Raw genomic sequence first — 25263 nt, forward strand, 5'->3', positions numbered from 1 at the left:
ACTGTATACATTTTAAAGCACTGTTGGCTTACATTTTAAGGTTTATGCTAATAAAATATTAATAATTTACTTAAGAAAAAAATGCTGGGTTGTTTTGACCCAGTATGGACAAACCCAACAGTTGGATACAATTATTTGTTATAAATTGAATTTGAAATTAACCCAACACTGAATTTGTCCAACTTTGACCCAATATTTGGTTAAAACAACTGAGCATCTTTTTTTTAGAGTGTACATCTTGGATGGCCTGTCATGAAGTAAATTAACAATAATTTAATAATAATTTTTGAGTGAATTATCCATTTAAACATACCAAGCGCTATCCACAAGAAACCACGTAGAGTGTACATTGTGTATATTTTTCAATACTGATATTGAGCATTGATTTTCAGTGAACTGGACTGATGACATAACATTGGTATAACCGTTGCTACACCTCGGAAATAACATCTCCCTGTCTCTCTCTTCCTCTGTGTAATAGAGATAAATGAATTGCTACATCAGTTCAGGTCTCATTTATTTGTCCACTGAATTTGTATAATGCAGAAAAGCCTGAAGGCAAGTCATGCAGGAGCCACTCACCCACCAAAAACATTATTAACCCAGCATGAGTGAGCGCCAGCATTTACAGTTCTGCACCTTTGCTTCTGTGAGCTGAATGAGCCAATCTTGAATAGATTTGTTTTAGAATGTCAGATTTATGTCAATGCACAGTTTTTAATGTGCCAAGAATTTAGTGTGGCAATAGCAGAAAAGTGCAGGACACAAGTGAAAACAGTGTGAGGAAGAAAATGTACTGTCTATTGAGTTGTCCATCATTGCAGATGCATGTAAGAAGACAATCAATGTCTAAATCAGTGCATATTTGTTTTTTGCATCAGTTGAGAAAGAATGTTAGTTAACTTTATTTATCCCAGTAGGGAAATTTCATTTGCAGCATACACTCAAAGAGACATCTGATATTTTATATATGGCATTTATATAAATAAATCATAAAAAGCTACTTTAAAAAAGTACCATGGTACCCCTACTTTAAATAAATATCCAGTATACTGGGCATCAACTACTACTGAGAGAGGAGGAATTTAAAAACTTCATAAAAAAATGGATCTTTATTTTATTATAATTTTTAAGGCAATATATAATTCAAATTCACATTTGACAGTAAAATAATAATAAAATATATTAATAAATCACAACAATCAATTATTAAAATTATTACAAATATATGTAATTTATTTTATGTATTTTCTTTTAAAGCAAACCAATAGAAAACTATCTTCTATCTAAGCAAACTAGAAGACTATTCGTCACCTTGGAATTATAAGGTAATAATCATAACCGGTTATTATGTACTGGCGTAATTTATCACATATGCATCATATGGTGGTAGCTTACTATGGCGGGAGGAGACCGCGAGTAATTAAAACGCTCCAACTACTTAAAAAGCAGATAACTGTGCACAGTTCACTGCTTGTGAGTTTGCTGGACAGTCTTTCACTGACAGGGAAGTACATCAGAACCTAGCTAGGAAAACATGAAAGCTGTAAATGAGTGTGTCTGCAGAGTGAGGTTTCTCACCTCCGTGAAGTTGGCACCCCATAAAAACAAATAATCCCCAAAACTATGCCATTCGTTTGTGCTGATTTGTGCCGCAAAAACGAATGTTTGTGCTGGTTTGGGGTCTGAGATATTAAGCATTATTTTTTTGACCGTCTGACGTCACTTTCCACCCCATGTTGCTCAAATGACTTCAAATCAGCACAAGTCGTTTGTGCTTGATTTGTGCTGGTTTGTGCCGTTAAAACAAACACAGTATCTGTTTTCCTCCTTTAGATATAAGCAAAATATTTTGGGAGCCGTGACGTCACTCTCCACCCTATTTCCTCTAAATCGCCGCTGCGTCACCGTCTATAATGGATCAGCTGATCACCGTAGTTGTTTAACATAAGTGTCCATGTCACTGTGTTTGCTGAACAGTGCCAGAGCTGCACTGACCGTTAGAACCAATCGCAGCTTTTGCTGTTGAGTGTGTGACCAATCAGTGTTTAAGAACTCGCTCAACAATGCTCAAAAAGCAAGCGGGATAATATTTACATTAATTTATTTGCTATAAATGCTCATGTTTAAAAGCACTCCCCCAATAGCTGGTGTGCGGTGAGAGCACTGGCGCCATTGTCCTGTGGCTGCCGTCGCATCATCCAAGTGGATGCTGCACACTAGTGGTGGTGTGAAGAGACCCCCTCATGATTGTGAAGCCCTTTGGGTGTATGGCCATACACAATAAATGCGTTATATAAATACACATTACATTTCATTACATTACATGTTGTTCTGTGCATGTACTTTAGTTTTGATTAATATATTCAAAAAGAGAAGGTAAAATTAAAGGTACAGTTCATATATCTTACTGCTTATATTAAAGGACAAAATTGTATTACAAATAAAATATAAATATATTTATAAATTATACATTTTAATACAATAATTATTGTGTTGCTAAGTAAAATATAAAATTGTTTATGGAAAGCATCGTCAATGAGATATCAATTAAACCGAATCGATGACATGATAATCATAACCAAACCAAACCATAAATTATTGAATAAATTACCAATAAATTAATAAAAGAAGTATATTTCATTACACTTTACATCACATTTGCCAGATCTTTCAATGTGATTTACAACTACTACTGAATGCATAATACATGTACATTGCTACCAAGCAAGTAGGAAAGCAAGTGAACGAAAAGGATGTATATGGCAACAACGTTTTTGATTGAATCCATATATTTTGGTCCGATGCAATGAAATTTTGAAAAAAAATCTCCCCATATGTGTCCCATAATGACAACATGCTTGGTCACTAGGCAAAGAGTAAGTGGTTTATATTTCTTTTAGCACACATTCAACCACATGAGCATCTACACAACGAAAGCACTCCAATCATACGCATTTTCAACTGCCTCTGCAAGTGGTCAAGCTCAAAACCTTTTAGAGCGTGTTTACACATGTATTTAGCGCTGTCCACTTGTGATGGGATTGACAAAATAGCCTCTTAATCCCAAGTGTAAACAGGGCTCCGGCAATCAGATATATATGTAATGACGATCAACTGCTCAAGTGCATGAGAAATCAAAGAAAAAACATGACTTTTCTGAAATATTGCACTTAATTCAGCACACCAGGTGCTTTCATCGGAACATTTAGGGATGATTGCGATCACAGTTTTCAGCGTTTGTCAGAAAAAGATCACGACAGGCATGAAAGCCGGAGAGAGAGAAAGAGAAAGAGAGAAAGAGAGAGAGAGAGAGAGAAAGGAGGCAGAGAGACAGGATGGCACTGACAGAGGCAGTTCAGCCAAGCAGAGCTTTGTGTGTGTGTGTGTTTGTTTGAGAAAGATCATTGAAAGGGACAGATAACTCAAGCACATCTGAGACAGTCTTAAATTAGAGAAGCATTCAAAATTACATCTATTTTTGGACTCATCACTTAATATAAAAAAAAACTATTCAAATTCTACGCACCCATTCTGTCACACGGTTGGTAAGTGGCAGTGATGAACGGAGCTTACTTTTACTATTTGATGTTTTCCTCAGGCAGACTTGGTTTGTGTCGGCAAAACATGATAAGTTTAAGTGTCAGTCACTAGTCAGGTTCTGTCCCGTCATCCTTTGCGGTCTGTGTGCACTGTGTGGAAAATGATCGGTGGCTCTCTCTAAGAGAAGCTCAGAGCCACTAAAACTGATGATCTGTCACTTTTGTGGTTTTACAAAGTCATATTTTCAGACTTAAAGGATTAATTCACCCCAAAAATGTAATTGTTATTATTTTTCCCCCTGGTGATATGAGAGTTATGCTTAGACTAAGCCTAAATATCAGCTATTTAAAGGAACGCTGCACTTCTTGGGGATTTTTAGCCATTTTCTAATCCATTCAGCCAATCTCTGGGTCTAGCGGAAGCACTTTTAGCTTAGCTTAGCATAAATCATTGAATTGTATTAGACCATTAGCATCTCAGTCAAAAATAAAAAAGAGACTCAAATATTTTCTTACTTAAAGCTTGACTATTCTGTGGTTGTATACTAAGATCAATGGAAAAAAAGTTGCTTTGCTGCTGTGTCTACAGGTGTAATGATATTATGTAGCACCTGAAAATAGTCCCAAACTGGTAAATAGAGAAAAAAGCATTGTATTATAACATTGCGTCTGCTGCAGCCATGGTATAGTTTTTGCATTTTATGAGCGAGATGCTAATGGTCTAATCCAGTTCAAGGGTTTATACTAAGCTAAGCTAAAAGTGTTCCTGTCAGACCTGGAGATTGGCTATATGGACTCAAAATTGGTCAAATGCATCAACTCCAGGAGAGTTGTAAAATGAGGTCAAATAAATTTACAAAAAATTTTTCCTTAAAGAGATAGTTCCCAAAAAAATGAAAAATTTCACCATACAACATGTAGGTCACTTTCTTGTCCTTTGTCAATGTCCTTTGTGGTTCATTATTTCAAATCAGTGGCTACCGGCATTTATAGTCACAAAAAAAAAAAAAAAAAGATTGTAACAAAAATACAGGCAAACATATAATATCTGTGGCTCCTGGTAATACATTGAGGTCTTATTATTATTGAGGTTATTAATTGCCCTCATGCTTTTCCAATGCCCTGAGACCTTTGTTCATTTCCAGATTAACACAAATTCAAATATTTTAGAAATCAGAGAGCTCCCTCATCCTCCTTAGATAGCAATGAGATGTTCAAAGTCCAGAAAAGGAACCAAAAACATTGACAAAACATGACTTCAGTGGTTCAACCGTAATGATAAAATGCTCCATGAGCACTTTTGTGCAGCATAAAACTGTAAATACATCTTTGCTCGCTTTTATCTCCTGCGTCAGGTTGCGGATTTACTACAACAAATTGCCATTAGAGTCGGCAGCATGACACGCAAGTGTTGTATTTACTGTAGTAAACGCACACCCTAATGGGGAATACATAGGTTGGCAAAGTTTTGGTGCACCAAATAGTTCACAGAGCTTCTTACGACTATGGTTGACTTTTCTGGACTTTTCTTTGTATAAAAAGGTGCACAAACATATGAATGTCTTTGAACAATTGCTGTCTATGGAGGGTCAGAGCAGTGGAGGTTCTAGCTTAAATGGCACCATGGGCGGTTGCAAGGTTACATCTAGTTATAAAAAAGGACCTTCTAAAAAATAGTTGTTTTATCCCAATTTTTGGTAAAATATGGTCAAAATCAGAATTTGTCTTATTAAAAATATGTATATTTAATATAAATACAATTATTCTAAATAAATAACAGAAAACAATTGTAAATGTAACTGGAAAACAACGTAAAGACAAAACTGGATTGATGTGCTGAGATTAATACACTTAATATTTATGCAATTTATTTCTTTTGACAATTCTATAAAATACAAAAAAATATATATTTGTTTTACAGATATCTGTTCATCTTAGACCCTACTCAAGGCCAAGAATTAATGTTATTAAGTCTTACCTTCATCATCATCATCATATTATATACACTTGTCAACTTGCAAAACTCTCTGCATAATACAACAACTCGTGTAATAAAAGTAAAATAAAAGGCTGTTACTACCTTTTCACAGCGCATGAGCGGCTCATATTTTATCGCCATGCATGTACTGTAAACAACCGGGATTCACACCGGGAGCAGGAGCAGCGTCTGCGGTTATGGTTTTCTGCACGTATGCGTCAGTTTGCTTCCACCAGTGTTGTTTCGGTTGCACATAGAGAATAACAAACTTGTGTGTGCAAAAGATGCCAAATGTGAATGGCCTCTAATATCTTTATTTTGGGATAACCACTCTAAATTAATACATTTGTATAAAGTAAATCATATCTCAAAGCTTACTGGGGCACAGATGATTTTTACTGGGGCACGTGTCCCCCCCATGCCGCCCCCATCAAGATGCCGCCTCTTGCACATTTAAGTAATACATGGCCCACTCTTACATTAAAAATAAGGTGGATGTGTTAAACTTTTACCTATGGGTAATCATCAGCTCATATTCCTTGATATGGTGTTGTGTGTCATCATGGAATCTCTCTGGGTAGATGAACTGTATAAATGAGCCAAAATGACAGCTCTCCTATGGTTCCTACGGCACCAGCCAATCCAAGGCCAGACTCCCACTGACCCCACCTGTCTGCTGAACAGAGACAAACACAGAATTAATAGGAAAAATATAACAGCAATCTACAGAATGACAACCAATAATTATAGATACCACATATCAGACTCATTCTAGAAATCATTCTAGCACTAAAATTGTATTATTATAGGACACAGTGAAAAAACAAACTCCTTCTTGAGTTTCGTGTCGTGTTCAGGACACTGACTGTACAATCAAGGTCTAATGAACAATGCCGTCGCCTCTTGTTTGGACAGCGTGTTTCCCCTCAAGAATGAAAACATTAAACATTAAACAATCTGTGGATTTGTATGTGTCCCTTTTATTTTTATTATTTTTCCCCTGGTGATATGTGAGTTATGCTTAGTCTAAGCCTAAATATCAGCTATTTAAAGGAACACTCAATGTTTTTGGAATTTTCACAACTCCCCTAGAGTCAAACAGTTGAGTTTTATCATTTTTTAAATCCATTTAGCCAGTATCCGGGTCTATCCGCGAACACTTAGCTTAGCTTAGCATAAATCATTGAATTGGATTAGACCATTAGCATCATTCATTCATTTTCCTTCGGCTTAGTCCCTTTTTATCATAGCATCATCATTAGTTTCATCAAGGAGTCTTGATAGTTTTCTTATTTAAATCTTGACTATTTTGTAGTTGTTTACTAGGACCAATGAGAAAAAAGTTGCTTTGCTGCCATGGCTACAGGTGTAATGATATTATGCAGCACTTGAAAATTGGCCCCAACTGGTAAAAAAGCACTGTATAATAACTGCGTCTGCTGCAGCCATGTTATAGTTTTTGCATTTTTTGTACAAGATGCTAATGGTCTAATCCAGTTCAATGGTTTATGCTAAGCTAAGCTAAGAGTATTCCTATCAGACCTGGAGATTGGCTGCATGGATTAAAAATTTATAAAATTCATTTTTTAACACTAGGGGACTTGTAAAATAATACAAGAAAAAAGAGGAATTTTCCTTTAAAGAGATAATTCACAGAATAAACAAAATATACAGTTGAAGTCAGAATTATTAGCTCCCCTTTGATTTTTTTCTTCTTATTTCCCAAATTATGTTTAACAGAGCAAGGAAATTTCCACAGTATGTCTGATAATATTTTTACATCTGGAGAGAGTCTTATTTGTTTTATTTTGTCTAGAATAAAAGCAGTTTTTAATTTTTTAAAATTCCATCTTACTATTTTAAAATTATTAGCCCCTTTAAGCAAATTTTTTTCGATAGTCTGCAGGACAAACCATCGTTATAAAATAACTTGCCTAAATACCTTATCCTGCCTAGTTAACCTAATTAAAAGCCTTTAAATGTCACTTTAAGCTGTATAGAAGTGTCTTGAAAAATATCTAGTCAAATATTATTTACTGTCGTCATGGCAAAGATAAAATAAATCAGTTATTAGAAATGAGTTATTAAAACTATTGTGTTTAGAAATTTGTTGAAGAAATCTTCTCTACGTTAAACAAAAATTGGGGAAAAAATAAACAGGGGACTAATAATTCTGACTTCAACTGTATATATATATATTTTTACCATACATGTGGGTCACTTTTTTGTCCTTTTTCAACGTCCTTTGTGATTCATTATTTCAAATCAGTGGCTACCGGCAATTATAGAGTCACAAAAAAATAATAATAAAAAATACAGGCAAACATGTAATACTTGTGGCTCCTGGTGATACATTGAGGTCTGATGAAGCGAAATGAACGGTCTGTGGAATATTAATCCACAACCTTGCAAATAGTTAATTACACAACCTTGGAGTGCTGGTATGCATTTTATGAATCCCCAAACACCACGGTTTCAGCTAATAATCTTTCTTTTATGTTCTATGTGAGAAAAAAAAGTATTTTATGGCAAGAGGGTCAATAGAAGAACTACGCCTTAAAGAGAAACATCTTTGAAACATTAATACATCTTTATGAAATTAAAACATTAAGTCCTAATGTGTGATGATAGCAGAAACATGTTTACAATAAAATGTTTACAAATACCTTACAGAATAATATTGAAATTACAATGAAACACAAATGAAATGTAAGGTTTTGGAACATTTTCACATGAAAAAAATTGTGTTTATGTGTATTTACCTTACATTATCTGTATACATTATGCGTATTACACCTGTTTCACATGTGATTTTAGCAATGAAGCTTCCAAAACCACATTTCTTGTGTGCTTCACATTGGATTTTAACAATTCATGTTATGTTTATTAGTTTGTCTAATGGTTGTCCTCCACTAAAAGCATATTTATGTCCCTGAGATTAATTTTTATAAACAGAAATGTAAATGAACACCTAGAAAATATCATTTCCAATCATGCTGTAATTTCACAAATAAATTTAAAGTGTTATTTTAATTACATAAATGCAAGACGTGAAATTTGATGTAGAAAGACAAGCGACTAGAATCCGAAATGTCAAAACACGTCAAATTCGAAATGTCATTTCCACGACAGCATGTTATCAAACACAATGCATGATTTGAAACGCTGGAAATGGCATTGTTTCAGACGATGTTATGAAGCGGACAGGAGACAGAGGTAAGGAAACGTTAGGGTGTTTATTAAATGACAACAAGGAGCACATGAAGGATAGCCAGGAGGATCAGGAATGATGTTGGGGTCTTTTCCTCCGTGGCTGGGTAACAGGAATACACGAGGATGGACAGCACACACCAGATACAGCTGACAGAGGATGACACAGACTTGGGAGGACTGGAAGACAGGACGATTCGGGTGGACCAGGAAGACTAGGAGGAATACAAAGAGAACAGGTAAGTAAAGCGTTTGTTTTAGCTGAGGATGACTACGCTGAGTGGTCGCTCAGTTGTCCGCTTTCGTCGAGACGAGCCCGGACAATGAGCGACTGGAGTGCTGTGCTTTTATCTGGTGCTCGTGAATGTGATGCAGCTGTGTGCTCATTAGAAGTCAGGTGATGGTGATCTTCGTGAGTGGGGATCGTGAGAGCCTGACCAATCCGTGACAGTACCCCCCTCCCCAGGGCCCGCTCCTGAGGGCCGACACCTCCGACGCCGTGGTGGTCTCCCTCTGCCTCTAGGCGCTGGGAACTCAGGGTGGCTCTCATGAAACTCCACCATGAGACTAGGATCGAGAATATCAGCTCTGGGAACCCATGTCCTTTCTTCGGGGCCGTACCCTTCCCAGTCCACCAGGTACTCCAACTGGCCACCACGACGTCGGGAACGCAAGATCTCCTTCACTGCGTAGACGGCTCCTTCTTCTAGGAGCAGTGGAGGAGGGGGTTCCTCTTCGTGGTCAGGCTCTGTGGAGGGAAGAACAGGATCGTGATAGGGTTTCAGGAGTGATACGTGGAATGTAGGGTGAATACGGTAGTGAGAGGGTAATTGTAGTTTGTAGGTGACGGGGTTAACCTGTTCCACGATGGTGAAGGGACCAACAAATCGGGGACTTAACTTGCGAGAGGGCAGTCGCATGCGTATGTCCCGGGTGGATAGCCACACCTTTTGTCCGGGTGTGTATCTGGGTTCTTCAGACCTTCTTCTATCGGCGGTTACCTTGCTTCGACGGACTGCCCTCTGCAGATGTTGATGAGCCTCGTCCCAGACTCTCTCGCTCTCCCGGAACCAGTGATCCACTGCGGGGACATCAGATGGTTCGCCATCCCAGGGAAAGAGCGGTGGTTGGAAGCCCAGGACGCACTGGAATGGCGTGAGTCCGGTGGAGGGTTGCCGCAGTGAATTTTGGGCATATTCTGCCCAGCCCAAATACTGGCTCCAGGAGCTCTGGTGACCACTGCAGAAGGTCCTCAGGAACCGTCCCACCTCCTGAATCTTCCTCTCTGTCTGCCCGTTGGTTTGGGGATGATATCCAGAAGAGAGGCTGACGGCCACACCTAGGAGCTTGAAGAAGGCTTTCCATAGACGTGAGATGAACTGTGGACCTCTGTCCGACACAATATCTTCTGGAATACCAAATGACCTGAAGACTTGATTAAAGATATTGTCGGCTGTTTCAAAGGCTGTGGGAAGACCTTTCAGAGGGATTAGTTTGACAAACTTTGAGAATCTATCTACGATGACTAGAATACAGGTATTACCTTCTGACGAGGGGAGGTCAGTGATAAAGTCCACTCCTAGGTGTGACCAGGGACGGTTCGGAATCGGCAAGGGATGGAGCTTTCCAGCGGGTAGATGACGTGGGCTCTTGGATTGGGCACAGTCCTTACAGCCCTGAACATATTGCCTCACATCCCTTGCCATGTTTGGCCACCAGAATCGTTGGGATACTAGCGAGAGAGTATTGTTGATCCCTGGATGTCCAGTGCCTAGCGAGGTATGTAAGGAGTGGATCAGATCTACCCGGTGTTCAGGTGGTATGAACTGCCGATGAGGAGGGCATCCCGGCGGAGCAGGGGCTTCCGGAGTGGCAACGACTGGAGGAGCGTTCCAGGTGATCGGACAAATGGAGATGTGTTCGGGAAGAATCTTCGTTGGGAGTTCTTCATGATCGTGATGCTCGTGTAAACGAGAGAGAGCGTCTGCTCTTAGATTCTTGGGTCCTGGACGATAGGAAATGGAGAAATCAAAACGTGAGAAGAAAAGTGACCATCTGGCTTGACGTGGACATAGTCTCTTGGCCTCTTTGATATATTGGAGGTTTTTGTGATCTGTGATCACCTGGAACGGATGTTTGGCTCCCTCCAACCAGTGACGCCACTCCTCCAAGGCTAGCTTGATTGCTAGAAGCTCCCTGTCTCCTATGCTGTAATTCTGCTCCGCCGGGCTCAACTTCCGAGAGAAATAGGCACAGGGATGCAGTCGGGGCGGTGTATCATGATGTTGGGATAATACTGCCCCGACGCCGGTGGTGGATGCGTCCACTTCCACCACGAAAGGAAGATTTGGGTCAGGATGAGTCAGGAGTGGGGCCCTTGTGAACTCCTTCTTAAGAAGGCGGAAGGCTGCGGCTGCTTCTTTGGTCCACTCCAGTCCTTTGGGTTTACCCTTGAGGAGATTAGTGAGAGGTGATGTAATCCTGCTGTAGTCCTTGATAAACCGTCTATAAAAGTTAGCAAACCCAAGAAACCTCTGGAGCTCCTTAATGGAAGTGGGTTCTGACCAGGATAGAACAGCCTCAATTTTCTTCCCATCCATACGTATACCGGTTTGGTCAATGATGTATCCCAAGAAATGAATCGACTTCTGGTGGAATGAGCATTTCTCCGCTTTGAGGTAGAGGTGATGTTCTCTCAATGTGTGTAGGACCTCCGCAACGTGTTGGCGATGTTCGGCCTCACTCCGGGAGTAAATGAGGATGTCATCTATGTACACTATTACAAAGTGGTGAAGAAACTCCCGGAGGACTTCATGAATGAAGTTTTGGAATACGGAGGGGGCGTTGACCAGACCGTAAGGCATGACCTCATATTCATAGTGGCCAGTAGGGGTCACGAATGCTGTCTTCCATTGGTCCCCCTCACGTATTCTTATCAGATTATACGCGCTGCGGAGGTCCAATTTAGTGAAGACTTTAGCTTCTCGGAGCTGTTCCAAAGCGGCTGGTACCAGAGGAAGGGGATATCGGTATTTTACTGTACCGTTATTTAGGACCCTGTAGTCGATGCATGGACGCAGCCCTCCGTCCTTCTTGGCCACAAAGAAGAAGCTTGAGGCGGCTGGTGATTTTGAGTGACGTATGTACCCCTGACTCAGAGCCTCCCTTATGTAATCTTCCATTGCCTGATTCTCTGGAAGCGAGAGCGGGTAGATCCTACCTCTTGGCAACTGGGCATCTGGAACTAGGTCGATCGCGCAGTCCCATGGCCGATGCGGCGGTAGCTGGGAAGCTCTCTTGGGGCAGAAGACATCATGAAAGGAGCTGTACTCCTTAGGAATGTGGATAGACTGCTTCTCAGGAGGACTCTCGACCGATGTTGTAAACAAAGAAATGGGGTTCCGACCTTGAAGAGGGAGATTTGGAAAACAGGTAGGTGTACATCCAGATCCCCATTTCTTTATCTCTCCTGTGCCCCAAGAGATGATGGGATCGTGCTTCACCAGCCACGGGCGCCCTAGAATGATGTCCATATTTGCACCCTCCAGAACCAGAAATTGAATCCTCTCTTGATGTAACAACCCCACTTGAAGAAGGATGTCTTCGCATTGTCGATGGATACGGGTCGAAGATCGAGTGCACTGGGTTATCGGTTGTATCTGGTATATATGCGAGGACGCCTCAGTACGTAGGTGGAGTTGACGACAGAGGGATTGGGAGATGAAGTTCCCTGCTGACCCGGAGTCGATGAGGGCTGTGACAAGGAGAGAAATAGAGGCAGTAGTTATTTGTACGGTGGTAGTAAGTGGTTTACATTGTTCAATATTCGTACTGAATACACTCACTGAAGTCCGAATGGGACGAAGGGGACACTCCATACGGGTGTGTCCACTGACACCGCAGTATAGACACAGACCCCGGGTCAGCCTCCTCTGTCGTTCCGCTGATGTCAGTCTTCCAGACTCTATTATCATGGGTTCTGGTTCTGGAGAGGCTGTTGACTCAGGCGATTGGAGGAGTGCAGACGAGGGGGGTGATGGTGTCCTGTTGATAGGAACGGAGACGATCGGAACATCGGAGAGAATGTTGGATGAATCTCTCCAGACCCATAGTATCATCTAATGTGGCCAGCTGGATTCGGAGAGTGGGTTCCAAGCCGAGCCGGTACGTGGTCAACAACGATCTCTCATTCCATCCACTTGCAGCTGCTAGAGTGCGAAACCGGAGAGCATATTCCTGTGTAGATAGAGTACCTTGCTTTAGATGATACAGCTGCTCTCCAGCGGCTACTTCCCCATCAGAACGTCCAAACACCTCTTTGAAATACTCCGTGAAGGTAGTGATGGAATTCATGACCGGCCCGGCTTGGTTCCAGATCGTCTCAGCCCATTTAAGTGCAGGCCCAGAGAGTAGTGATACGATGTAGGCGATCTTTGACTTATCTGTGGGATATAGAGAAGGTTGCATTTCGAATATGAGGGAACATTGTAACAGAAAACCATTGCACTCCCCCGCTCCGCCTGAGTAGGGCGCTGGTCGGGCCATGGGACTGGAAGGAAGGGCCGAAGAAGAAACTGTGGAGGCGGAAGTGCTCGGTGCTGGTGGTGCGTTGGAAAGTGGAGCTGGTGGCTGTAGAATCCGCTTCAACTGGTCCACCAGCTCTTGAAAGTGATCGGGGGTGCTCATGTTGTCGTCGTTATAGGTCCGGGCTTCTGTTATGAAGCGGACAGGAGACAGAGGTAAGGAAACGTTAGGGTGTTTATTAAATGACAACAAGGAGCACATGAAGGATAGCCAGGAGGATCAGGAATGATGTTGGGGTCTTTTCCTCCGTGGCTGGGTAACAGGAATACACGAGGATGGACAGCACACACCAGATACAGCTGACAGAGGATGACACAGACTTGGGAGGACTGGAAGACAGGACGATTCGGGTGGACCAGGAAGACTAGGAGGAATACAAAGAGAACAGGTAAGTAAAGCGTTTGTTTTAGCTGAGGATGACTACGCTGAGTGGTCGCTCAGTTGTCCGCTTTCGTCGAGACGAGCCCGGACAATGAGCGACTGGAGTGCTGTGCTTTTATCTGGTGCTCGTGAATGTGATGCAGCTGTGTGCTCATTAGAAGTCAGGTGATGGTGATCTTCGTGAGTGGGGATCGTGAGAGCCTGACCAATCCGTGACAGACGAATAAAGCATGACGAATTACAGAAGCGCCCACAAGCTTGCAGTTCATTTATACACGGATGTGTGTTCAGGTGAGGGAGCTCACATTTCATGTTATCAAGCATCTGTCAGTTTCACGATTTATGGATGTTTGTACTTGAAGGACGTGACACAATCAAATCTCACCCACGATCATGAAACATACAGAGAACAAGGCTGAGACTCAGGGTGAGGTTTAAGAATTTTTCTCTGTGTGTGTGTGTTACTATCTGAGACTGGGTGTTGTTAGGAATCATGACAGGCTTAAATAAACACACACACAAAGTCACAGTGCATTTTACCATCCGTGAGCCGCTAAACAGTCATCAGATTAATGTGGAGTCTGTGCACTATTGAAGAAAGAATCTCAAGGTCTGTGTGTGTGTTTGTGTGTGTGTGTGTGTGCGTGTGTGTGTGTGTGCGTGTGTGTGAGCGTGTTTTTGTCTGCCAGTGGTGTTTATGTTCCCTTGCCGTTGTTTTCATTAGAGCAATTTCCATCCTGAGACATGGGCTCTGTGTGTGTGTAGATTGAAGGATTTTACCAGGTCAAAGTTTTCACAGTTCTCAAGAAACTGTCCAAATGAGTTAGTAAACCACCTCAGCGCCTTCAAATGCAGTTGTAGAAACACACTCAAGGACTGCGTATACCTTGGTATTTCTTTCTCTTTCCATTTTAACATCATTTGTCAGAGCATTGGTTGTTGGACTGTTTTTATTGCAGTGTTCGCTTAAAACCTTCCCTTTGTGAAGTAGTAGATGTTTTGAAGATTGTGATAAAAACACATTTACTTATACTGTAACTAAATGTGGGCATTTTTTTAATACATATTTATATAATATATATATATATATATATATATTTATAACAAGTTGTAGTATACAAATGATATATATATATGTATATATATATATATATATATATATATATATATAGTATATATATATATATATATATATATGTATATATATATATATATAATATATATATATATATATATATATATATATATATATATATATATATATATATATATATATATATATACTACAACTTGTTATAAATACTATGGCCCAAACTCTACATTATGCATTTTTACAGTTGGAAAATGTAAAATATTATTTACAAAAACTTCATTTTTTTTTTTTTTTTTTGCAAAAAAGATAGAACCAACAGGACATTTTGGAAAATTGTCACTGAGATTTCACTTGGTTCTTAACACAAATTTGTCTCTAACATATGATTAAGGAGACACACTTACACATTCATTCATTCATTTATTTTCCTTCTGCTAAGTCCCTTTTTTCATCAGCGGAATGAACCGTCAACTTATCCAGCATGTGTTTTACACAGGGGATGCCCTTCCAGATGCAACCCAGTACTGGGAAACATCCATACACACTCATTCACAATTTCACACACATACACTACGGCCAATTTAGTTTATTCAATTCACCTATACTGCATGTCTTTGGACTGTGGGGGGAACCGGAGCACCCGGAGGAAACTCACGCGAACACTGGGAGAACATGCAAACTCCATACAGAAATGCCAACTGACCCAGCCGAGGCTCGAACCAGTGACTTTCTTGCTGTGAGGCAACAGTGCTAACCACTGAGCCACCGTGTCGCCCACTTACACACTTAGGTATTAATATTTTCTTCAAAGTATTAAACAAAATAACCCCAAATAATGACCCTGCTACAACAACACAATACGGATAGTCATGGCACATTCTTGTCAAACAAGTTTTATCTTGTATCACTTTCTTATTCTCGTCATTATTAAAAATGCTATTGTTTATAAACATCCTTAGACAGTAATATTAAGTCTATTTAGTTTACTCAACCAATCCACTAAACTCAATCCATTCTCTGATGACATTTTAGTTGAAATATGCTTATCCACGCCCCTCAAACCGTTAGTTTGCTGGAAGTGAGAGATAATACGAAGAGTGCAAAAATCAAACCCGCCCCCCTACTCAATATTCCATTTATGTTGGAAAGATATCATCATACTAAAATAAAAGTCTGCAGCAACTTCTGGTCCATGCAGACTTTCAGCAAAAATAAAGTTAAACAATACAATAAAAATATGCAGCTCAAGCAACATTTCTTATTATTATCATTATTAAAATTAGCGCTGTTTAATGTTTTAGTAGAAACCTTGCTAAATATTTTTTTCAGAATTATTTGACAAATACAAAGTTTCAATTAACATTTGTTTAAAATACAGGTTTTTGTAATCTAAATTTTTTTTTAAACTCACTTTTAATCAATTTAAGTGGTCCTTACGATAATAATGTAAAGTATTTTGTAATTTTGTAAAAAATATATAAAAATAATCAGGGCACCTTATTTTCCCCTCTTCACACGCATTCCCACCAACTGCCCCCGCCCACCGCTCTTCACTTTTCTTCCACGACTCCCCAACCCTCTGCACTTTCGTCTGCAACCCACTTGTGTCCTTGACACCCCCGCTACACCTCTCCCTCCTCTGGTAACATACCATATCCATAACCACAATCTGTTCTGGGACCTCACATTATACAAATTAAGCACTGATAATAATCCAAATATTTGACCAATTGTGTATAACAAGAATACCTACATCGCATTTTTACACTGCTCCAAATAAAGCAGCACAATATATCATTTCAGCATCGATATCGCAATGTGATCATTCGCAATAGTCACATCGCAGAATATGCAACACTGAGTCTAGATTATAATTGATCATTAAGTGTTTTTTGAGGGCTGTGACTGATTGTAAATTAGTTGAAATTGTGATGTTTGTAAAATTTTATTGAATCGTTTATCCAACATAGACTATGCAGTATTATTTGATTACTGAACTACCATATACTTGAATAGAGTTAGACTCCTCGGAAAACAATAAAACGCTGTTTATTTAATTAGTATGGTTTTATTTATTGAATTTATCCACGCTTGTAGATTGTTTATTATATTTTATGCCAATGCAGGCCTTTACAGAATCATCTCAATCAATTTAAAATGATATTTTTTTTTTCAAAATAATTTATTCAAGTCATCTAGTGAAACTGTATTCATATCGAAATATATGGCAGAATAAATTAAATATCGCAATGTTAGACTTTTCCAATATCGTGCAGCCCTAGCTCCAAACTTTTCAGATAAAGCAGCCTAAATCAGCAATGTAATCACACCTCATTTGTAAATAAGGATCATTATAGACAGCTCGGCGCTTATTGCATCACTATTAAACATCATTTTATTTAAAACTGAATTAAGCAAGACAGATCATAGTAGTCTCCCTTGTGCTTCGCTCCCTAGCATTCAAAAGCGGCCTGTTAGATGAAGAATTACAAACTGCGAATTCTGTTCATCACCAGTTTTGTTGGCTTTTCATGCTGCGACCTGATTTGCATATTTAATTTTAGTGAATTGTGCAATGGAGTAAATAACTAGCTGTTTGAGAGTTTTGTTCCACAGCTAGCGTGCAGTTAATGGTTGTCTCGTGGTTAATAAGAGTTGAAAATGTGTGCACTGATCAGGAAGAATCAGGAAGGAAGTAGCAATCGTTGGACACACAAGAATTCGGGCCTAAAAATAAAACACGTAGGCTACTTTTTAGTGCAGGAAATACAGAAATTGAGCAAAACAATTTACTTGTAGTGATAAAAATCTGACTTTTTCTGTCAGCAGCTACACTTTCGGTCATCCCGAAAGCACGTCTACCAACAGGCTCTTGATCTGTGCAAACACGAGTAATCAATAAAACAAACGCAATCACAATAATCATCATATGACTCATCATCGCATATTTACTCTTAAGTCATCTCAAAAAAACGTCAACAAAGAACAGGAAGCGTCCAGTTTCGCCGTCTGCTCTGTGTTCTGGAGGTTATTCATTAGCCTGGGCTCCTGTTTACGTAGGGGCCGGAGCCCTGGCCAACAATGTGCTGGTGTGTGTGTTTTGTTTGAGTACATCTCTAGAGTTATGAGTTTGTGTGCGCATGTGTGTATTTGAGCTTGGAGGACAGCTCTAGAGTTATTAGAGTGTGTCGTACTTTTTGACTTGTCGCATTTTCCATTCCCTCCACTCAACTATGGTCTTCAGTCAAATATATCACAGATGGCGACATACACTGCCTCCTGCTGACCTGGAGGAAAAACAACAGCATGTGTATTTAAAATATAAGCACACACATGCATAGAAAAATGTATAGTTGAGAGTTAAACCACAAGGCTGCATATAAATTTTCATTATTATTACATCTTACATATACACATTATATAAATGTGCTATGTAGATTAGCAAGAGAAGGCCACACGTGATCTGCCCCAACACAAGGCACCATAAAATATTCATATACTAATTGATAGGCATTTCATATCATTCTACTGAACAAAACAACACATCATGCTACTGAATATGTAATATCTAAATATTTTATCTAAATGCATTTCGTTATATTTGAATATGAAACACTATGAATGTCTGTTTGCTCCCAGAATGCTTTGCTGCTGTTACAGCACAGTGATTGGGTCAGATTTTATGCTCCAGTTCTCCACACCCCCCCCACCACACTACCTCTGCCTCGAGCCAAATGTGTGTGTGTATTTTGGGGTTATGTAACCTATCTGAGATTCAAAGCTACACAAGTTTATATAGCAGTACATATACTCTCATTCAGAAGTTTAGAGTCAATGTGATTTTTTTGTTTGTTTTTTAAATGACTCTTATTTGCTTAAAAGTGGTAATACTACTGAGTTGTACATTAAAATGATGTTCTTTTGAACTCTTCATTCAACAAAGAATCCTAATATTATATTTTTTACTTGATACAATTTAACAGTAAGCTGTTTTAATATAAATCTGTCTTGAGCACCAACTTTTTTGGCATATTAGTTTTGCCATCACAGGACTATTTATATTTAGTTGCACTAGAATTTTACAATATTGGTGGTTTTTGATCAAATAAATACAGCCTTTATAAGCACAAAAAACAATAAAAACACATAAAAATATCTTACAGACCCAAAATCCTTGAACGGTAGTGAAGACAAAGGGCACCTATGATGAAAATCAACTTTTTTCAAGCTGTTTGGACAGAACTGTGTATATGTATAGTGTGTCCACAGTCATATTGAAATGATATAAACCCAATAAGTCACTTTTTAAAAATTTCCTGATGTTAAAATAGAACCCAATTCTCAGTGATTTGGAGGCTCATGGCAACGTTACATAGGAGTGTGGTTTTTACCGCCTAGTGAACTGATTGACAGGCATAATGTTTCTACAATAACATGTAAACACATGTCCACTTTTTTTGCAAAGAAATTGAGATTAAATAATCTGTTCCAACTCTGTGATTTCTATAAGTTTTATAAATTTAGAAAGTTTTTAAAACAGATTATTTGTAATAAAGACAATAAAATCGCTAGGTAATTTTTAACCGCTATAATCACCACGGCCGCATGGTGTCAGTAAATGCACATATGTGTGTGTGTGCGTACTGCAAATAACATTTGTGTGTGACTCATCATTTCAGAAAGGCTTGAATAAACTCCAACACAAATACATCAAATAAACTTACTTGGTATTTTTGACTAATGAGCTGTATTTCAGCTTCATCCGTGTCTGTCTCTATCACTGACTGCTGTTTATTTGACGTAACGCAGGAGAAGCAGACATGCACGTGGGAATGGTGGGCGGGGAGAAGCAGCTCATTTGGATTTAAAGCCACAGGCTACAAAAACAGCTACACTGTATTCAGACACCAAAACGGACAGTTTCTGTAGGCTATAGTAAATTATCTGGTGGGTATTTTGAGCTGAAACTTTACAGACACATTTTGGAGACACCAAAGGCTTATTTTATATCTTGTAAAAGAGGTCAAATAGGCGCCCTTTAAATAAATCAATGTGACTTCAAAGCTATATGACTAAGAACTGCTTGATAAACAATACCAGTCAGTCATCTTGCCTAATCCTGTCCAAACTTCAAACAGCCTGTGAATTCATGTTTGTTCAGTATACAATGAAAGAAGGTCATGTTACTGGCAGGCAAATATATAAATAACTCATTACTCACGTTACATAAAAGAAAGAACACCTAAACAACTAAAACACAAATATTTTTTTTTCCATTCCACATGGTTTGATTTCAATAATTTATTGGTTTTATCAATTGTAATCGGCTACTCTCTCTACCATGCAGCTCTGCCGTGGGCCCTATAGCATCTATAATGGAGCTCCGTCCTGGGCCCCATTGCCTCTTTAATAGAGCTCTGTCCTGCATCTTAGCCACTTCAATAAAGCTACTCTGTGCCTTAGCCTCTTTGATGGAGCTCAGTTCTGGGGCATAGCCTCTATAAAGGAGCTCTGTTCTGGTCCCAAGCCACTATGAAGGGGTTCACTCCTGTGATCAATCCTTTTTCATGGAGCCCTATCCTGTGCCCTAGCATCTTTGATACAGCTCTGCCCTGCATACTAGCCATATTGATGGAGCTTTATCCTGTGCCCTAGCCTTTTTGAAGAAGCTCTGTCCTGGTCCCTGGTCCCTATAGCTGCATCCAAAATCCATTACTTGTGTAGGTACTACATTTGAATTTGAATGAGCTACATGCATGGCACGTGTTAAAGTGTTAGTTCCGGTGAACGGTTTGATGTGACTATATTCAATTTCAGAATGTTTTTTTTTTTTTACAGCATTGATAATGCACTTTAATTAAAATATAGTCTGTTAAATAGACTTAAGCATTCATTTAGTTGTTCAAGTGTAAAACGTGAAGGCCAATAAACCCCAAGTGCTGTTAGGAGGAGCAGGTGAACACAAAAACTTCATTGAAAATAATGCGGCCAAATAAATATTCATATATTAAAGACATGGCATGGAATAATGAAATTTACTGCAGTGCTTCTTGTCCGGTGTGAGACCCACTTTATATCATATCTCATTCAGACAGTGAAGATCATGATTTTAGTCAAATCTGATTTTAAATGCATCAAGTTTATAATGGCTGGCTTATTCAAAATTAAAAGTCTCCATGCATATAGCCTATTTATTACACGACTATTAGAAAAGTATGTTCTAGATAGTATGAATAGGAGTAGTAATAGGACTGCACAATATATCATTTCAAAATCGATATTGCGATGTGCGCTACCACAATAGTCACATCGCAGGACGTGCGATGTTGAGTTGGGATTTAAAAATCACAGTTTAGTACACAAAATTTGTTGAGTCATTTTGAATTTCAACCATAATCTATTAGTGTGTATTTTTTTACTTAGATGTGTTTAAGGCCAGTGACTATAAGATTTGAAGCAAATTTAAACTATTTGGGAACAAGAAATTATAAAGTTTGCCGCTTTAACAAAGATTAATTATTCATAAAAATGAAGACTATAAGGTGTTATTTTAGATTTAATAATTGAATTTCTTTCCCTGATTATTGTAATATTCCACCAAAAACCATAAAGCACTGTTAAATTAGTTTTTATCTGTGTTTAAATCTTTTAATTACATTATATATATATATATATATATTTTTTTTTTTTTTTTGGGGGGGGGGGGTGGATTTTATGCAGATTATTGATTGTTGTGAATTCTTCCCAAACATTACTTAAGTCACATTGTGAAATTATATTCATATTGCAATATATTTCACAGAAATGCAAAATATTGCAATGCTTTTTTTCCCAATGTTGTGCAGCCCTAAGTAGTATGAATGGAATTTGAACAAACTATTGACCTTACTCTTCATGTATGAGCAGACGCTGAAATTTTTAATCTTTTTGGTTTGAGATGTCCAGTCTCAGTCACTTAAATAGAATTTTTGACGTCAAACATGGCTCATTATGCTGCTTGATGTTGCAAACTGATATTTCTTTATTATACTATTCTACTTTTTATGTATAGTCATAAACACACTTGCTTGTAGAGTACTTGCTTGTGTACTGTTTTTTGTCGTTTATTATTCTTAGTCATTTCTACCATATGCAACTAAATCAGAAGTTCTAAAACAATTGCAAAAATGAGCGTACTTCTGCATTGCAGAATAAAGTCAATATCCTCCATTTGTCATTATCACTTGACCTGTCTGCAGCAGTTGCATCAATTTATTCCAATTCTTAAATCTCTCCTGTAGCCTAATGGGACAATATAGCGCTTGCTTTGAATATTATCACTCAATTGAATGGGCATTATCAGTGGTTATAAGCTGATAGATATGGGCCAGTAGGGCCCTTTTGCACTAGTAGGCTCAGAAGGCTGTTATCATCCATCCACATGGTTAATCAGATATATTAATAGAGAAGACTCCAGATCCAGATCTGTTTTTACAATACTGTGATGGTTGGGTTTAGGGTTGGGGTAGACGTTAATGAATACATAATTGGAAATTTAATAGCTATTACAAGTAATTCTTATTAACTTCCAGCCACAGTCGTATTTGATCTGTAGCTTATTAACCACGTGGATGGATGATAACAGCCTTCTGAGCCTACTAGTAGGCCCCTACTGGCCAATATCTAGCTGATAACCACTGACAACGCCCATTTAATCGAGTGATAACATTCGAATTGGCTGAGTATAGAGTCTATAGGATGCGCACTACATAATCCCAGAGGAAGAATTAGGTAATCCAAGTATTTCTGACATACTGTTTTTTTTTACAGTGTGAATTCAGACACACCGCTTGGCTCTCATACTGATTTTCACATACTATATATAAGGAAAGTATGCGATTTCAGACGTAGCCTATGATAGAGCTCTGCCCTAGTCTCTATGAAAGAACTCTGTCCTGGACTCTAGCATGAGCGACAGAGCTATAAAGAATTAAAAGTGGCATTTTACGACTCAAAGATTGACAACTCTTGGCCTAGCCATGTGAAAGTTTAATCTGGCTGATGCATTGAGACTCAGCATTCATTCGTCACTACAACTAAACTCTTTGGTTTTGTGCTGTCTTTTAGTAGGGACCGAACATGAAGCTCATCATTTCCATACAGCTTTTGTATACCACATGCACATCACACTGACACTTTCCGCACAGACAGTTTACAAGCCACACCAGGATCATATTTACTACCAATCAGCAGGTTTCAAACAGTAAGTGAATTTCAAGCCCCCCGACCATATGAGACAGCTCACAGACGCGCACAAACTGCAGCGTATTGTTTAACGCTGAAACAGCGTGCTGCTGTCTGCTTGACTCAGTGGAGACGGGACAGACAGTGTCTATTGTTCTCATACACATGACAAGGAAAGACTTTCCATGTTTCCGTTGTCATATGTTGGCGAAACATTCAGCTCGCATGTTGCCGTCACATGATTACTGCTCTCCTTCTGTCTGGAGAAAAACTGTATGTGTGTGTGCAAGTGTGTCATTACACAGATGGTTGTTGAGCTCAGGAACGCTAAAGCAGCCAACAGGGAGATTGGAGAGAGAGAGAGAGAGAGAGAGAGAGAGAGAGAGAGAGAGAGAGAGAGAAAGAGAATGTGTTTCGCATGGCTCCTTATTCGGAATAAGTCATGTGACCCACCCGGGTTGCCTTGGTAACTGCAGTTCTGAATTGCAGGTAGTATATCTCATAGATGCTGTCCTCTAAACCCCCTCCATCCATCTAGATAACTATCAGCGCTGGCGTCTGATTACCGATTAATGATCAGGTTTTAATGCATGATATGATGAACCCCTGACAGACAGTCTCAGAGATGCGAGTTTAGCGGCTGAGCTTTTATTAGCTCCCTGTGTCAGGACTGAAGTGCATGTACAAAAATAAACCCAGAGCAGAACATGCAAGGTATATCATTAGATTCTGTTACTTCTGCTTTCCCCTTCATGACAACACCTTGCGCAGAGACCTATTTCCAGATGGCTTTTTCAGTCCCTATAAAAAGCTAGAATTATTATTTTTTCTCCAGTATGTCATTCTGATTATGCAAGACATGTTGCATTTGACATGCTACACTTGAATAATCCCAGAGGAAGATTTTATTGCTCACTGGTTGTTCTGATCTGTTCACGGTTCGTGAAGCAATCGAGTTACCGTTTTCTTTTATGTTTCTCCTAAAATGTCTGCAGAAATAGAAACAGATAGCTGTTGACAGTAAAAATGATGCAGTATAGGATAATATAGTTTAGCATAGTGTAAAGTAGAATAATGTAGCATATTAATGTGTTTCATATAGAATAATACAGTATTGAACATTTTTTTAAACTGAGAAGTGCTAGGCAGGAATATTAAGACCAGTTTACACTGCAACGACAAGCACAGACAATCATCAGATTGAAGCAGATCATTTCTATGACAATAGAATACTCAATAAGCATGTTCAATTGATGGAAAAAAAGGATGCCAATAGACACCAACAGGAATAACACTGATGAGACGAAACAAGAGTGTCTGTTGCTTTCTGTCAGTGAATATTGAATTTGCTTTACAGTTAATATCATATTTTTCAATCACTAAAAATTATTATTTTTGATCACTGAAGTAAGAGTTAACTGACAAAAAACAAAATAAAACTACTTTATAACACAAATACTTGCTAAGCATTTATTTCTCATTTACAGCTAAAAACTATGATAAATAGCATAACTGAAACTCATCCATTTGTTACTTTTTTTTCAGCCATATCTCATTATTCATCAGGCGTTTCTAGTAGTTTTACACAGCGGATGCCCTTCCAGCTGCAACCCAGTACTGGGAAACATCCATACACACTCATTCCCACTCATACACTACAGTCAATTTAGTTTATTCAATTCATCTATACTACTTGTTTTTGGACTGTGGGGGAAATATGACAGTATGAAACTTAAGGCTCTATTTTCATGATCTAGGCCCAAAGTCTAAAGTGCATGGCGCATAAGCATTAAGAGTGTGTTCGAATCCACTTTTGCTATTTTAAGGCCGGAAAAATACACTCTACACCCTGGTGCATGGTCTAACAGGGTTGTGCTTATTCTCTTAATGAGTTATGGGTGTGTTTTGAGCATAACGTGCATTGAATCAATCAGAGTCTCATCTCCCATTCCCTTTAAGAGTCAGTTCTGTCGCGCCATGGCGCATTTGCTATTTACATGGCGAATCTTGTAAGTGGAAAAACTCAACGCTTCACTACCAAGAAAACAGTTAAACAGACGAGGATAAATAACGATCCTCCTCCATTTGGCCTCTTTACTCTTAACTTTACTCCTTTACTTTCGTGAATAAGGAAAGGGTGTTGTACGAACTCCATTGAAGAAAATCGTTAGCCTACATATTTAATTTTGTTTGTTAAGCTCAAAGATTTGTGTCAAAACTATTTCTAAATTCAGTTCTAATTTCCAGCAAAT

At 38.8% G+C, this 25263-nt stretch overlaps 1 protein-coding gene across 1 annotated transcript in view; it reads left to right on the plus strand.

Moving 5' to 3' along the window:
- The window catches only part of basp1 (brain abundant, membrane attached signal protein 1), a 31229-nt gene that overhangs the window by 2950 nt on the left and 3016 nt on the right, over nucleotides 1–25263 (plus strand).

The sequence above is a fragment of the Danio aesculapii genome, chromosome 2 (genome assembly GCF_903798145.1).
Source record: "Danio aesculapii chromosome 2, fDanAes4.1, whole genome shotgun sequence".
NCBI lineage: Eukaryota > Metazoa > Chordata > Actinopteri > Cypriniformes > Danionidae > Danio > Danio aesculapii.